The sequence below is a fragment of the Triticum aestivum genome, chromosome 3D (assembly GCF_018294505.1).
Source record: "Triticum aestivum cultivar Chinese Spring chromosome 3D, IWGSC CS RefSeq v2.1, whole genome shotgun sequence".
Classification (NCBI taxonomy): Eukaryota; Viridiplantae; Streptophyta; class Magnoliopsida; order Poales; family Poaceae; genus Triticum; species Triticum aestivum.
The window spans coordinates 61,650,819-61,661,682 of record NC_057802.1 but is presented as its reverse complement, the minus strand read 5'-3'; positions in this window follow the sequence as shown (position 1 = coordinate 61,661,682).

Genomic DNA, 10,864 nt, shown 5'->3' with positions numbered 1-10,864 from the left:
AATGGAAACTTCATGAATAGCAAGCCAGTTGCTGCTCCAGTGAAGAAACCCAAGAACCCAAACCCTAGACGAAGTGCTTCTATTAGGGGAACGGTCACTGGTAGCGGAACTGCCTCAAATACTTGGTAGATAAGAAGGCTGGCAACTTCAACAAAAGTATATTTGATATATGTGTTATTGATGTGAACCTTACTAGTACTCCTAGTAGCACATGGGTATTAGATACCGGTTCAGTTGCTAATATTGGTAACTCGAAACAAAAGCTACGGAGTAAACGGAGACTAACTAAGGGCGAGGTGACGATGTGTGTTGGAAGTGTTTCCAAGGTTGATGTGATCACCATCGCACGCTCCCTCTACCTTCGGGATTAGTGTTGATAAATTTTGTTTGCACTGGTGTCTGCGTTGAGCATGAACATGATTAGATCATGTTTATTGCAATACGATTATTCATTTAAGTCAGAGAATAATGGTTATTTTGTTTACATGAATAATACCGTCTATGGTCATGCACCCAATGTGAAGGGTTTATTGAATCTCGGTCGTAGTGATACACATGTTCATAACATTGATGCCAAAAGATGTAGAGTTGATAATGATAGTACCACTTTCTTGTGGCACTGCCGCTTAGGTCATATTGGTGTAAAGTGCATGAAGAACCTCCATGCTAATGGACTTTTGGAGTAACTTGATTTTGAATCACCTGACACATGCGAACCATGCCTCATAGGCAAGATGGATGAAACCCCGTTTTCTGGAACAATGGAACGGGCAAGTGACTTGTTGGAAATCACACATGCTGATGTGTGCGGTCCAATGAGTGTTGACGCGTGCAGTGGATATCATTATTTTCTCATCTTCACCGATGAATTGAGTAGATATGGGTATATTTATATATTTACTTAATGAAGCATAAGTCTGAAACGTTTGAAAAGTTCAAGCAATTTCAGAGTGAAGATGAGAATCATCATAACAAGAAGATCAATTTCCTACGATCTGATCAAGGGGAGAGTATCTGAGTTATGAGTTTGGCAATCACTAAAGACAAGGTGGAATAGTTTCACAGTTGACGCCACCTGGAACACCATAGCGTAATGGTGTGTCCGAACGTCGTAATCGCACCCTATTGGATATGGTGCGATCTATGATGTCTCTTACCGATCTACCGCTATCATTTTGGGGTTATGCATTAGAGACAATTACATTCACTTTAAATAGGGCACCATCTAAGTCCGTGGAGACGACACCGTATGAACTATGGTTTGGCAAGAAACCTAAGTTGTTGTTTCTTAAGGTTTGGGGCTACGATGCTTATGTTGATAGGCTTCGGCCAGAAAAGCTCGAACCCAAAGCGGAAAATTGTGTCTTCATAGAATACCCAAACAAGACGATTGGGTATACCATCTATCTTAGATCTGAGGGCAAAGTGTTTGTCGCTAGGAATAGGCCCTTTCTTGAGAAAGAGTTTCTCTTGAAAGAATTGAGTGGGAGGAATATAGAACTTGATGAGGTTGTTGAACCTTTACTTCAACCAGAGAGTAGCGCAACACAGGAAGATGTTTCTGTGGCACCTAGCTCAGTTGAAGAGAAAGCTAATGATGATGATCATGGAGCTTCAGAGCAAGTTACTATCGAACCTCGTAGGTCGACAAGGGTGTGTACAACTTCTGAGTGGTAACCCTGTCTTAAAGGTCATGATTGTTGGACAACGATGAACCTATGAGCTATGGAGAAGCGATGGTGGGCCCAGATTCCAACAAATGGCTAGGAGCCATGAAATCCGAGATAGGATCCATGTATGGGAACAAAGTATGGACTTTGGTGGACTTGCTCGATGATCGGCAAGCCATTGAGAATAATTGGATCTTTAAGAAGAAGACATACGCTGATGGTAATATCACCATTTGTGAAGCTCGACTTGTCTCAAAGAAGTTTCCGACAAGTTCAAGGGGTTGACTATGATGAGATTCTCTCAATCATAGCGATGCTAAAGTCCGTTAGAATTATGTTAGCAGTTGCTGCATTTTCATTTACGAAATCTGGCAGATGGATGTCAAAACAAAGTTTCCTTGATGGTCCTAAGGATGCTAAAAGGTATGCAAACTCCAGCAATCCTTCTATGGACTGGAGCACGCATCTCGGAGTTGGAACATACGCTTTGATGAGGTGATCAAAGCATTTGGGTTTATACAAAGTTTGCAAGAAACTTGTATTTGCAAGAAAGTGAGTGGGAGCACTACAACATTTTGATAAGTATATGTGGATGACATATTGCTGATCAGAAATGATGTAGAATTTCTGGAAAGCATAAAGGGTTGTTTGAATGGAGTTTTTCAAAGGAAGACCTGTGTAAAACTGCTTACATGGGTATCAAGATCTATAGAGATAGATCAAGACACCTGATAAGACTTTCACAGAGCACATACCTTGACATGATCTTGAAGGAGTTCAAGATGGATCAGTCAAAGAAGGAGTTCTTGCCTAAGTTGTAAGGTGTAAAGTTAAGACTTGAAGCTCGACCACGACAGAAGAAAGAGAAAGGACGAAAGTCGTCCCCTATGCCTTAGCCATAGGCTCTATACGATATGCCATGCTGTGTACCGCACCTGATATGTGCCTTGCCACGAGCCTGGCAAGGGGGTACAAAAGTGATCCAGGAATGGATCATTAGATAGCGGTCAAAATTGTCCTTAGAGGAATAAGGAAATGTTTCTCGGTTTTGGAGGTGATAAAGAGTTCGGCGGAAAGGGTTACGTCGATGCAAGCTTTAACACCTATCCGGATAACTCTGAGTAGCAAACTGGATACGTATAGTGGATCAACCATTTGGGATAGCCCCAAGTGGAGCGTGGAAGCAGCATCTACGATATAACATAGAGATTTGCGAAGTACATACGGATCTGAATGTTGCAGACCCGTTGACTAAAACCTCTCTCACAAGCATAACATGATCAAACCCCAGAACTCATTGAGCCTTAATCACATGGTCATGTGAACTAGATTATTGACTCTAGTAAACTCTTTGGGTGTTAGTCACATGGTGATGTGAACTATGGGTGTTCGATTCATCATGATGTAACTAGATTATTGACTCTAGTGCAAGTGGGAGACTGTTGGAAATATGCCCTAGAGGCAATAATAAAATGGTTATTATTATATTTCCTCATTCATGATAATTGTCTATTGTTCATGCTATAATTGTATTAACCGGAAACCGTAATACATGTGTGAATACATAGATCGTAATATGTCCCTAGTAAGCCTCTAGTTGACTAGCTCGTTGATCAATGGATGGTCGTGGTTTCCTGACCATGGACATTGGATATCGTTGATAACGGGATCACATCATTGGGAGAATGATGTGACGGACAAGACCCAATCTTAAGCATAGCACAAGATCGTGTAGTTCGTTTGCTAAAGCTTTTCTAATGTCAAGAATCGTTTCCTTAGACCATGAGATTGTGCAACTCCCGGATACCGTAGGAGTGCTTTGGGTGTATCAAACATCACAACGTAACTGGGTGGCTATAAAGGTGCACTACAGGTATCTCCGAAAGTGTCTGTTGGGTTGGCACAAATCGAGACTGGGATTTGTCACTCCGTATGACGGAGAGGTATCTCTGGGCCCACTCGGTAATGCATAATCATAATGAGCTTAGTGTGACTAATGAGTTAGCCACGGGATCATGCATTACGGAACGAGTAAAGAGACTTGCCGGTAACGAGATTGAACGAGGTATGGGGATACCGATGATCGAATCTCGGGCAAGTAACATACCGATAGACAAAGGGAATTGAATAGGGGATTGATTGAATCCCCAACATCGTGGTTCACCCGATGAGATCATCGTGGAACATGTGGGAGACAACATGGGTATCCAGATCCCGCTGTTGGTTATTGGCCGGAGAGATGTCTCGGTCATGTCTGCATGGTTCCCGAACCCATAGGGTCTACACACTTAAGGTTCGGTGACGCTAGAGTTGTTATGGGCAATAGTATGTGGTTACCGAAGGTTGTTCGGAGTCCCGGATGAGATCCCGGACATGACGAGGAACTCCGGAATGGTCCGGAGCTGACGATCGATATATTGGACGAAGGGTATTGGAGTCCGGAATTGTTCCGAGGGTACCGGGTGACGACCAGAGTGTCCGCAAGGGGTTTCGGAGGCCCCGTCAAGTGTTAGGGGGCCTTATGGGCCAAGGGGAGGGGGCACATCAGCCCACTAAGGGGCTGTGCGCCCCTCCCACCCCATCCCACGTAACGTGGAGAGGTGGGGGCGCCTCCCCTAGGGCAGCCACCCCTCCCGGCTTGGGGGGCAAGTTTCCTAGGGGTGGGGGCGCCCAAACCCATCTAGGGTTTCCCCTGTGGCCACCGCCCCTCCCCTAGGGAACCCTAGGGCTCCTCCCCCACCCTCTCCCCCCTATATATAGTGAGGGAGAGAGAGAGGGCAGCCGCACCCCTTCCCCTGGCGCAGCCCTCTCCTCCTCCAACTCCTCCTCCTCCTCCGTAGTGCTTAGCGAAGCTCTGCCGGAGAACCACGAGCTCCATCGCCACCACGCCGTCGTGCTGCTGGAGTTCTCCCTCAACTTCTCCTCTCCCCTTGCTAGATCAAGAAGGAGGAGACGTCCCCGGGCTGTACGTGTGTTGAACGCGGAGGCGCCATCCGTTCGGCGCTAGATCGGATCTTCCGTGATTTGAATCGCCGCGAGTACGACTCCATCAACCGCGTTCTTGTAACGCTTCCGCTTAGCAATCTTCAAGGGTATGAAGATGCACTCCCTCTCTCTCGTTGCTAGCATCTCCTAGATTGATCTTGGTGACACGTAGGAAAATTTTGAATTATTACTACGTTCCCCAATAGTAACGCATTAGGCAAGATGACATGATGTAGAGGAATTAACCCAAGCAATATGATGAAAGCCCCATCTTTTTATCCTCGGTGGCAATAATACAATACGTGCCTTGCTGCCCCTACTGTCACTGGGAAAGGACACCGCAAGATTGAACCCAAAGCTAAGCACTTCTCCCATTGCAAGAAAAACCAATCCAGTTGGCCAAACCAAATTGATAGTTTGAAGAGACTTGCAAAGATATAAAATCATGCATATAAGAATTCAGAGAAGATTCAAATAATATTCATAGATAAACTTGATCATATATCCACAATTCATTGGAGCTCGGCAAACACACCGCAAAAGAGTATTACATCGAATAGATCTCCAAGAAAATCGAGGAGAACTTTGTATTGAGAATCAAAGAGAGAGAGAAGAAGCCATCTATCTACTAGCTATGGACCCGTAGGTCTGTGGTAAACTACTCACGCTTCATCGGAGAGGCAATGGTGTTGATGTAGAAGCCCTCCGTGATCGATTCCCCCTCTGGTAGGACGCTGAAAAAGGCCCCAAGATGGGATCTCACGGGTACAGAAGGTTGTGGTGGTGGAAAAGTGGTTTCGTGGCTCCCCCGAATGTTTTTAGGGTATAAGAGTATATATAGGAGGAAGATCTAGGCCAGGGGACTCTCGAGGGGCCCACAAGGTTGGGGGCGCGCTCTCCACCCTTGTGGCCGCCTCGAAGCTTCTCTGACTTGTACTCCAAGTCTTCTGGGTGTCTCATGGTCCAAGAAAAATCATGGCAAAAGTTTTATTCCGTTTGGACTCCGTTTGGTATTCCTTTTCTATGAAACTCTAAAACAAGGAAAAAACAGAAACTGTCACTAGGCTCTAGGTTAATAGGTTAGTCCCAAAAATCATATAAAATAGCATATTAATGCATATAAAACATCCAAAACAGATAATATAATAGCATGGAACAGTAAAAAATTATAGAACGTTGGAGACGTATCAACCATCTTCATATCTCAAAACAATCATAAGGAATCAAACTTCTCATAGTATTCAATACACTTTATATGAAAGTTTTTATTATATCCCTCTTGGATGCCTATCATATTAGGACTAAATTTATAACCAAAGCAAATTACCATGATGTTTATAGACTCTCAAAATAATATAAGTGAAGCATGAGAGTTCATCAATTTCTATCAAATAAAACCACCACCGTGCTCTAAAAAGATATAAGTGAAGCACTAGAGCAATATTGCCTAGCTCAAAAGATATAAGTGAAGCACATAGAGCATTCTAATAAATCACGATTCATGCGTGTCTCTCTCAAAAGGTGTGTACAGCAAGGATGATTGTGGAAAACTAAAAAGCATAGACTAAAATCATACAAGACGCTCCAAGCAAAACACATATCATGTGGTGAATAAAAATATAGCCTCAAGTAAAGTTACTGATAGACAAAGACGAAAGAGGGGATGCCTTCCGGGGCATCCCCAAGCTTAGGCTCTTGGTATCCTTGAATATTACCTTGGGGTGCCTTGGGCATCCCCAAGCTTAGGCTCTTGCCACTCCTTATTCCATAGTCCATCAAATCCTTACCCAAAACTTGAAAACTTCACAACACAAAACTCAACAGAAAATCTCATAAGCTCCATTAGTATAAGAAAATAAATCACCACTTTTGGTACTGTTGTGAACTCATTCTTTATTTATATTGGTGTAATTTCTACTGTATTCCAACTTTTCCATGGTTCATACCCCCCGATACGAGCCATAGGTTCATAAAAATAAGCAAACAACACATAGAAAACAGAATCTGTCAAAAACAGAACAGTCTGTAGCAATCTGGATATTTTGAATACTTCTGTAACTCCAAAAATTCTAAAAAATTATGATGACCTAAGCAATTCCAAACACAGTGAATCTTTTTGGAGAATTTTTCTGGGCCAGAAGACATAGGATGGGCCAAAGAAGTACCAGAGGGGTGCCCCGAGGGGGGCACAACCCACCTGGGCGCGCCCGGGGGCCCAGGCGCACCCTGGTGTGCTGTGCCCACCTCGGTGGCCTCCCCTGCTGCCTCCTTGCCCTGTAAATACCCAAATATTCCAGAAACCCTAGGGGAGTCGACGAAACACAATTCCAGCTGCCGCAAGTTCCAAAACCATGAGATCCAATCTAGATACCATCATGGAGGGGTTCATCATCCTCATTGGTGCCTCTCCGATGACGCGTGAGTAGTTCATTGTAGACACACGGGTCCGTAGGCAGTATCTAGATGGCTTCTTCTCTCTTTTTGATTCTGAATACAATGGTCTCTAGGAGATCTATTTGATGTAACTCTTTTTGCGGTGTGTTTGTTGGGATCCGATGAACTTTGAGTTTATGATCAGATCTATATTTTTATCCATGAAAATTATTTGAGTTTTGATCTCTTATATGCATGATTACTTATAGCCTCGTATTTCTTCTTGGAATCTTTGGTTTAGTTAGGCCGACTAGATCGATTTTTCTTGGCATGGGAAGAGGTGCTTTGTGATGGGTTCGATCTTGTGGTGTTCTTTCCCAGTGACAGAAGGGGCAGCAAGACACCTATTGATCGTTGCCATTAAGGATAACAAGATGGGGTCTATTCCTACATGAATAGATCTTGTCTACATCATGTCATCGTTCTTATTGCATTTCCATTTCTCCATGAACTTAATACACTAGATGGATGTTGGATAGCGGTCGATGTGTGGAGTAATAGTAGTAGATGCAGGCAACAGTCGGTCTACTAATCTTGGATGTGATGCCTATATAATGATCATTGCCTGGATATTGTCATAACTATTTGAAGTTCTATCAATTGCCCAACAGTAATTTGTTTACCCACCGTATGCTATTTTCTCTAGAGAAGCCACTAGTGAAATCTACGGCCCCCGGGTCTATTTTCTCATCATATATCTTCAGATCTATATTGCTATTTGCCTTTTTATTTATTTGCATATTTTATTTTCAGATCTATATTACTAAAAACCCAAAAAATACCTCGCTGAATTTTATTTGTCGTTATTCTATTTGCATCTACCAAATTATATCTTCACCAATCTTTTACCCGGGATGGATTGACAACCCCTCTTACGCGTCGTGTTGCAAGTATTTGTTCTTTGTGTGCAGGTACCGTTTACATAGTGTTGCTTGGTTCTCCTACTGGTTCGATAACCTTGGTTTCATCACTGAGGGAAATACCTACCGTAGCTGTACTGCATCATCCCTTCCTCTTCGGAGAAAAACTGACGCAGACACGAGCCATCAAAGCCTGTTAAAAGGCCCTAGACGGTGTTGTTCAGTCCGGTTTGGCCGGACCGAACACTCTGTAGAAACGCACCTGTCGTGGACTTAACACGGTAGATTGATATGTCTCCGACGTATCTATAATTTATGAAGTATTCATGCTGTTATTTTATCATTCTTGGATGTTTTACAACCATTTTGTAGCAACTTTATATCATTTTTTGGGACTAACCTATTGACCTAGTGCCCAGTGCAAGTTGCTATTTTTTGCTTGTTTTTTACATTGCAGGAAATCAATATCAAACAGAGTCCAAACAGCGCAAAAGTTTTTGACGATTTTTTATGGACCAGAACACTTCCAATGGGCCAGAGCTGCACCTGGGGGGTGCCCCGAGGAGGGCACAACCCACCAGGGCGCGCCAGGGCCCCCTGGCGCGCCCAAGTGGGTTGTGCCCACCTCGGTGGCCTCCCGCAACCCCTCTTTGCACTATAAATTCACAAATATTCCAAAAACCCTGGGGGTTAACCTAGATCAGAAGTTCCGCTGCCGCAAGGCTTTGTAGCCACCGGAGACCAATCTAGACCCGTTCCGGCACCCTGTCGGGGGGGGGGGGGGTCATCTCCGGTGGCCATCTTCATCATCTCGACGACCACCACAATGAGGAGGGAGTAGTCCACCCTCGGGGCCGAGGGTTTGTACGAGTAGCTATGTGTTTAATCTCTCTCTCTCTCTCGTGATCTATATCATGGGCTTTGTTAATATAGATGGATCATATGATGTTTCTCCCCTCTATACTCTTGTTGTCATGAATTGAATCTTTACCCTTTGAAGTTTTGTCTTGTCGGATTGAATATTCAGATATGAGAATACATGATGTATGTCTTGTAGTATGAATACTTGAGGTGACAAATGGGGTATCATATTGATTCACTTGATATATGTCTTGGCATTCAACTTGCGGAATTCCCGAGGTGATATTGGGGTAATCTACGCATAGGGGTTGATGCATGTTTTTATTATATTTTCTCCGATAGAAACTTTGGGGTATCCTTATAGTTCTTTGTGTGGATTGAGTATTATGAATATGAATTTGCTTTGTTGTTATTTTAGTACGAACTCTTGATTAGATCAATAGGAAAGAATAGCTTGCGTTATTTTAGTACAAACTCTAGGATAGATCGAACGAAAATAATAGCTTTGAGGTGGTTTCGTACCCTATAAAGAATTTCTATCTTTTGTTCTCCGCTAATAGGAACTCGGGAGTGATTCTTTATTGCACTTTGAGGGATAATCATATGATCCAACTATGTTAGCACCGTTGAGAGATTGCACTAGCGAAAGTACGGACCCTAGGCCTCATTTTCAAGCATTGCAATACCGTTTTTGTGCCCGTTTACTATTTTCTACCTTGTTGTTTTTATTTATTCAGATTATAAAAATATATTTCTACCATCCATATTACACTTTTATCACCATCTCTTCGCCGAACTAGTGCACCTATACAATTTGCCATTGTATTGGGTGTGTTGGGGACACAAGAGATTTCTTGTATTTGGTTGCAGGGTCGTTTGAGAGAGACCATTTCATCCTACACCTCTCATGGATTGATAAACCTTAGGTCATCCACTTGAGGGGAAATTGCTACTGTCCTACAAAACTCTGCGCTTGGAGGCCCAACACGTGTCTACAAGAATAAAGTTGCGTAGTAGACATCAAGCTCTTTTCTGGCGCCGTTGCCGGGGAGGTGAGTGCTTGAAGGTATATCTTTAGATCTTGCAATTGAATCTTTTAGTTTCTTGTTTATCACTAGTTTTGTCTATAAAAGAAAACTACTTAAAAATGGAATTTATGTTGCATCATATTATTGATCATCTTTATAATATATTTCTTGAAAATGATGGTTCGGAAAATTGTGCTCAATTGTTAGAATAAGAAGTCAATAAAATGCTTGGCACAAAATATTTGAATGATGAGCATGGTTGCAATGTTGTGAGTGTGAATTCTTTGAATATCCAAAATGCTAATGATGATTGCACAAGTCATGAGAAAAATGTTTCTTATAAGCATGTCCCTTTTTGCGGAGTGAATTGGGAGTGCCTTTGCAGACCAGGAAGGGAAGATAGATTTTGTAAGAAGCATAAATATTTGGAAACGAGAATGTTGCAAGAGAGGCTAGATGATTGTGCTGAAAGATTTAATTTTTTCGCCATCCTTATGAACTTTGGAATGAACATGGTCGTTTAAATCTCCAATGCAAATTATTTCATGATCAAATCGTGTCCAAAAATTGTGATAACTTGATTACCCTTGAGCATCATAAAGAGCTTAGTCTTCTCTTGGGGTATGAAGAAATGAAACGTATAACTAAGGGTATTCTAAAATTTAATCTCAAGAGATTTCTTGATTTTTATCTAGAGGAAATTTATATGTTTTGTGCGGTAAATTTCATTGAGAATCCTTATATTGCCAACTATCTAAAGACAAGAAAACAAATAGAATATGAAGAAAGCACTAATGAAAGGGAAAATATTTCCCAATACCCTCCTAGTGTTTATGATGATGAATCAGGTAACGAGGAGGAACTTCCTATCGAATCAATTTCTTCAACAAGGAGCTCGAAAAAATTAATTGAACCCACACATGATGTGGTGAAGAAGAAGGAAAGAAGAAAGAATAGATGTAAAAAGGTATCTCTCCCAAATAATGTTGCTCCTATTATTGTTGTGCCCCATGAAAATGAATCAAAA